General features: G+C 33.3%; 1 long non-coding RNA gene across 1 annotated transcript; it reads right to left on the bottom strand.

The window, feature by feature from the left end:
• Positions 1–3,747: 3,747 nt before the first annotated feature.
• Positions 3,748–5,605, bottom strand: LOC148690671 (uncharacterized). The gene is made up of 2 exons (XR_015956647.1): positions 5,279–5,605; positions 3,748–5,176 (listed from the first exon to the last, which is right to left on the bottom strand). It is a non-coding gene; the product is annotated as an uncharacterized LOC148690671 (long non-coding RNA).
• Positions 5,606–7,243: the final 1,638 nt, after the last annotated feature.

Raw genomic sequence — 7,243 nt, 5'->3', positions numbered from 1 at the left:
ATAGTGTCCTCTTGTCGGCAATCCAGAGTGTCTTAAATTATTAGTCTACATATTCTCATTAGTCCAAAGTTTTTCTTTTAAACTCATTTTTTTATTTTTTTTTCCTATGGGGAAAGACTACTCAGGAGATGGTACCATTAACATTAGGCCTGCACCATGTCACTACAACTATGGTTTAGTGGTTTCTTTTTTGTTTTAACTTACAAGTTAGGTCTTAGTTCAATTTTCAAGAATAACAAGTTTCACAACACATTATTATGACTTGTCAATTGGGTGACTTAGCCTAACTTCTTCACCCTTTAATATAAAATATGATTTTATCAAAAAGCTGAAACAAATGCAAGCATAAGTCAATGCTCCAAAGTTTGATTCGATTCTGTTGGATGCCCCAGTGAATTCAAAGCATGTCATGAAATTAGCTTCTCTTATGTCGAAATTACATATTATAATAGCTGATGTCAACTCATTCAACATTGTTTTTAGTTATTCAAACTATTGTTGTTCATGATGTTTAAATTTAGTATTTCATCTAACTAAGAAAAAACAAATGTTCATGATTTTTAAATTTAGTATATCACTAGACCAAATGGCTTATGCCAATCAAGCGAACATGCAATAGTCCAATTTCAAAGGTCAGAGAAATTAAAATTTAAAACAGCGAATATACGCGTACTATCTAGCCACGCAATAAAAAACATTGAAGGAATAAAACAAAGCGAGCAACTCTCACTCTCAAAGATTGGCTGGAAGAGTCCGCAATAAGGAGAAAACTGCATGCATGACTCGGCTGGGCCGCTGGGATTACTGTTGATTTGGATGCTTTGGATTCCTGCAGCTTGCAAATAATTACAAATACTTGTTCATAAAATGTTACTCCTTGACGAGGAATTGAGGCACACACCATGCTTGACTGCTCCTTCAGTGACCCACTTGGCCAATAACAAGACAAAATTTGACCTGGTGCGAAAGAACCGTGCACGACAGAGACTATATAACGAAAATGAAATGGTCCTCTCCTCTGTATATAAATCATAAGTCGCTTATTGGTAGATATAGGTTATAGCTAGTGGAGGTGCGACTTCGAACAACTTGATTTGATTCAATTATATAGAAAGGATGAAGGGACACCTGCTATGCTTACTGATTAATTTGTTTTTTTGTCAACCGTGTATATATGATAAATCAGCCAATATTCACGTAGAGGAATACATATACATGAGGATTGAGAATTACAAAAATACTATTTATCTAGTTTTGTTATTCACTACCCTCTTGTCACACGTGTAGTCGTGTGACAATTGGCCTTTGTACGTTAAATTAAAGTTTTATTTTTTTTAAATATTTTTTTACAAAATAAATTAAAATTTTTAAGTTTTTATATATATATATATATATATATATTATTATTATTATTAAAGATATTTTTGAAAATAAATTAGAAGTTAAACATAAACCACCCACTAACATGGAGTTTTGTTATTTGTTGAATTATTTTAACTCCTTTTAATTAAATTGTAAATTTAAAATTCTTGAGGGGCAATTTATGGTATTTTAAATGTTTTACCATTTTAGGGTGCTCCCTTTATATATACTAGCATGTTGCCGCACAAACCGTTAGAATTGGCCTTTTTTTATATATTTTTTATTTAAATAACTAATTTATATTTTATTAAAAAAAAGAAAAATTAAGTAAAAATATGAAACCACCCACAAACGTGAGTTTTTTTTTTTCTTTTCTATATTTTAAATTTTAAATTCTTCAAATTTAAAATGTGGTGAATTATTCAAATGTAATTTTTGAAATTCTTAAAGGGCAATTTATGGTATTTTAAATGTTTCATCATTTTAGGATGTTCACTTTATATATAGAGCTGCTAGACCTACTCCATTGTCTTATTTCCCCACCCATTTTATAATCTCACCCACCATAAAAAGTTAAAAAATTGAAATGTTATTTCCTACCCACTATTATTCCTAAAATAACCCTCAATATATATACACACGTAGAAGAAATCGAAGTGATCCCCAAATTTTTATAAAAATGGGGATTGGTTGTCGGGTCCACACTACATTGAACTTTAACGATATGAAGCATCTATTTTTCAAGTTGCACCTCATAGATCATCCTTACAAAATATTAGCCAAATTGAAAATGTTTAAGACATCCAATTAGGTTTAAAGAAATTAACAAATACTTGTTATATAAGAAACAATGTAATTTTATCCTGATAATTAAATAAGAAAATGGTTTCGGATTGAATTGAATTTTTGTAAGGATGATCTATGAATCGAGACTTACAAAATAGATTGTCGGATTGTTGAAGTGTGGATTGAGCCTCACACCTAATTCCCATTTAAAAAAACAAAATGGGAATCGATTTACATAAAGGGCCTGCACACACACATGCATATATAAAATACGCGTATGAACAGACGTAAACCAATCCACCATGGTAGCTCCAAGTGACTTGCACTATTGACCTAAACCCCAACTGATTATAATATTGTAGGCAAAAGTTAAATATCAAATCATAGCCAGAGAGGTATGCGAATTGAAATGAAAAACCACAGAGCTATGCAAATTTAAATGAAAAGTTTGATAGCGATAAATTCAATTATATGGTTGCGACAAATTCAAATGACTAACACATAAAATTAATCTTCTACCTCTTCAGTGAAAACATAAGATTCTACTTCGTCCATAAAACATCACCTTCTACATCTTCAATAAAAACGTCATCTTCTAAGTTCATTCTTTTTGCTTTCTACGAATGAAAAGAGATGGGAAGATGAGTTAGGGTTTAAGGTAGATAAATTGTCAAAACAGAGTGTGAGAGTTATCACGCCCAAACCTTTCTTTAAAAAAAAAAAAAAAACACAAAAGAGGGTAAGTAGTCATTTTAAAAATGGACAAATATGTAATCGAAAAATTCATTCAAAGATGGATGGGAAGATAAGACATTAAGGTGGGATATATAGATATTAGATTAGCTAATATGACCAAATTATGTCAAATAATTAAGGAATTATAACTCTATCCCACACTCATGACAGTCCTAATGTGTGAGCTAAATGCCTTAGCATTGAAGCCATAACTCTAAAGTTTTTGTTAATACCGTAACTCTAACGTTAACACACCATCAAAGTGGGAAACGTGTATATTGAACTTAGAAAAACATAAGGCTTCGTTTGGTATAGATGATTGTATTGGAATGGATAAGTCAGTAGTTTTAAGGTAAAACTTAAAAGGCAGTAATGAAAATTATGGCCAACTTGGAGGTAGGAGAAGAATTTTTTATTTATTTTACTTAACAAACAACATTATTTACACTAAAGGGCTAGGAAAGTATGCTAAGTTTCACAATGGGCTAGCAATAATGTGGTTCAAATTCACCTTTGGTGAAAATCAAACTTAAGACCTCTCACTTACAAGTAAAGAGGAATATCACTAGATTGTAATACTAAGTGACGATCAGAGAGGAATTATTCAAGAAGAATACTCATTCATTCCAATCATTTATAAAATTGAGAAGTATCCTTCGCGTCTAATTACCTGAATATAAAGTTTGCTCGACAAACATGTCGTCGGGCATATGTTTAAAACCAAAATAAAAAATATATAAAGTTTGCTCAACGAAATTATTCATCAGGCTAATTTTGTTCATTTGTTTTAAAAAAAAAAATCGTTTTCGAAACAATATTAATAGGAAATAACTATTTAGTTCTAATTATAGTAACTTAAAATGCTAAAATCAATGACAATTTTTAAATTTATTTAATTACATTCAAAATAAAATTCTTCGTACAATTATGTTACAAAAACTAAACTAATAAACCTAAGCAACTTGGGTACGTGGGTGCTGAGGTGGCTAGGGGAATGGCGCCTAAAGGTCGCTCAGGGATTCAAGAATGCGAATGCTAGAAACAGACAAGGATTGGGCTATCCAAGCAATGTAGAGGCACACTGATTCTCAATCACGCGTAGTAATTTCTTGCTCGCAAGCAGCTTTTTCTCCCAATCGGGCCCCGCTTCTTCTCTTTGGAGTGTTACCTCCATCTTATTCTCTTTAGCGCGCTAGTTCCACCTCCACCTGCTACAATCTAGAAGACGATTCGGTCGAAGGATGAGAGCTTGCTGAACAAAAAAACCCACTAATGTCCCAAACCTGACTCCCTCCTAGGCAGCTGAGTTTCTTGCCTTTCCATCGCCCAAACTCGTCCATCAACAACTGTAGAGACACCTTGATCAGGTGTCAGCTCCTCCATAGGCACGTATGTTGCTCCTAGTAAGGGTGGGTCCAAAAAACTAAAAACCAAAAAAAATCGGACCAAACACCGAACCAAAAAAAAAAAAAAAAAAAAAAAAAAAAAAAAAAAAAAAGGAAAAAAAAGAAAACTGAATTGAACCGAACTGTATTGGTTCGGTTTCGGTTTTGAACATTCGAAAACCAAACTGAATCAAATCCTTTTACACTTAAGGAATCCTTTTAGAGTAGGAAGAAGAAGATGGGATTTAGTCATCCTTAACACCACCTTAACCTTCTTGGACATGTAAGTATAACAAACAAGGTGCTGATATTTTACTTTAATAAAACAAGTGAATTAGACGGTGTAAACTTCGAAGCACCCCCTTTAATAATGACATGCCATTTAACATTATAGAAGGTCTGCAGCAAAGCCCCTTTTACATGATATCCTACTAACATATCATACATGTTTCAATTTGTTTTAATGCATGGACACTACAAATTCAAGATAAACGACTAGAACTGATCGGTGAGACGTTTTGTAATTCGTGCAACATATCTGAAGTGGTAAGGTGTTTTCATTTGGGGCTGTTACGTGTGCAAAGAGTACCTAAGGATAGACCAAGCACGTCATATGTGGTTTTGTTTTTGTGATTTCTCATTTTCTTATTATTAATGTGCCAATGCAAGCCTCGTTTCCAAATCCATATTTTTTTAAAAAAAAAATCAGGTTTATAAAATAAAAAAGAAAACTGAATCAAAACAAAACCAAAAAAAAAAAAAAAACCCCGAACCAAAAAAAAAAAAAAACGAACTAAATCGAATTGAACCAAAATTTTGATTTGGTTCGGTTTTGGCAAAAAACCAAACCCCCCTAGCTGCTAGGAGAGGTTGGCGAGGAACTCGTCCTTCTTCTATGTCATAGAAGTCTACAACAAAAAAGAGAGAAACCAATTAAGATTACCGATCATAATTTCAACCATTTTTATTATAATAAAATTTAAACTTAAAACGTAAAACGATATACTTACAAAAATGTCGTCCGCAACCTAGTTACCATAATTGGCAGGCGTCTCCCCCAAACCTCCACTTCCAGGAAATGCAAACCACTCGTCTGCTATTCCTCAACGTGGTAAGATAAAAGTCGAGAACTAAAATAATGAAGGTATGGCTTCTTCTCCCAATTGCCTTTTTAATCCGTCCTATAAAACTCCACGCGACAGATTTTGCCCGACTATTTTTATCCGACGAACCTCTATTAGTTTAGTATTATGGTGACAAATTGCCATTTAGCCAATGACGGTTTTCCGTCTGGCAAAATGTTTTTTCCTGTAGTGTTTCTACAAAAGTCATTCGAATTAGAGGTTGTTTAGTCATCCAAATTTATAGAACAAATAGAACGGTGTGAGTACCAAGTAACATATGAACCGTCATTTTATTTGATATATTTGAATGACTAAACAATCTCTGATTCGAATTATTCTTATAAGAATGATCTTCAAATGAAGATTTATAAGTTGAACAATTCTAATTGTAAATCATGTATGATAAAAATACGTTATTTGAGAATGGTAGAATATGTGCATTTCCAATGTGGGGAACAAAGTATTATCCTTTGTCGAAAAGTGCACATCGAATATTCTTCAACGTAAGTGAGATATACTCTGAATATGATTATCCTCAAGATGCTAAAAATTGGGTAGTTCAATATGCAATCAGTAATTGTGAACATATATACGTGGTTTAGGTTCTAGCATATGAAAAGAATGAGAATCATGCATGAAAATGGGGAAGCAAAATATAGCGACACACATACTGTAATTAATTAATTGTCTTGTCGCATTCTATATGTCAAATTGCATGCGTGTATGCAGGGGAAGAGTATGAACACGTACGTCCGTGTATGGGAGAAGAGAACCATATATATAGCTTAATTTAAATCCGACGTAATTAACTAACTATATATATGTTATAATTAAGATATATGGAGGATTCATGAATCTATGAGTCTCTGAATCTATATCTGAATACGCTGTAAGTAAGATATATACGAGGAGGGTTATTCATGAATGTGTGGACGTGAATGTGATCTCCACTCGCACGCAATAGGGTTGAATTTACATTCTGCTTCTTGTAGTCAAATGGCCGGTATCCATAGCTTTCGTTGACCTTCAAATGGTTAATATTATAAAATTAGAATATATAACAAAATGTATGCATATATACAAATTAACAAATGTAAATTGGATTGGAGTGTAACTAACCAATACACTAAACATGTTCTAGTCACTCACCATTTGATCTTAATTCAACGGTAGTACCATTCAACTTTTTTGTTGTACTTTTTTTTTTCTGCGGTTAGGTTAATATTGAACAGTGAATGACCATGGTTTTTTTGGACATTAGAGTTAACGAGAACAGGGACTCCTAATCAATATATGAACGAGGAATTATGAATTAATTAAGGGACCTACGTAATTGAAGAAAAGGGGGCAAATGGTCCATGGCAATGTCTCCTGGAATGGTCTAACGTGAGCATCATGTTAGTTGTCAGCATGGACTACGTCTCTCATGGTCCCCCAACTGTAAATGTATATCTTGCTTACAGAGAGCTCGCTGCGTGTGGTTGGGGGGGACTTAAACGAGAGTTTCACGTGCCCTAATAACCCCCTCTCTACTACAAACCACGTGGCTACTATCACATGTTTTTTAATTATTTCCCTCTTCATCGTATTCTATCTGTGTTCATGTTTAACAACAGTCCTTTTCATCATGCGTTTTTTGCTAGCTAGCCAGCAATGGCTACTACGAGATTAAGTAAATTGATTTGATCGTTTAAAACACTAATAGTTGATTAGATTATTTGGGAATTGAAGTATCTGGTCATATCTTAATTGTCGTCCCATAACCATGCTTCAATCCAGCAAAGTGGCCCAACCTTAATTAGTTTTCACATATTTGCATCAATCAGATCATTCTAGCCAAATGAGAGACCA

This window comes from Pyrus communis, chromosome 15 (genome assembly GCF_041283825.1).
Source record: "Pyrus communis isolate YQ-2024b chromosome 15, ASM4128382v1, whole genome shotgun sequence".
Taxonomy (NCBI): Eukaryota; Viridiplantae; Streptophyta; class Magnoliopsida; order Rosales; family Rosaceae; genus Pyrus; species Pyrus communis.
This window is presented reverse-complemented; position numbering and strand designations above follow the sequence as displayed.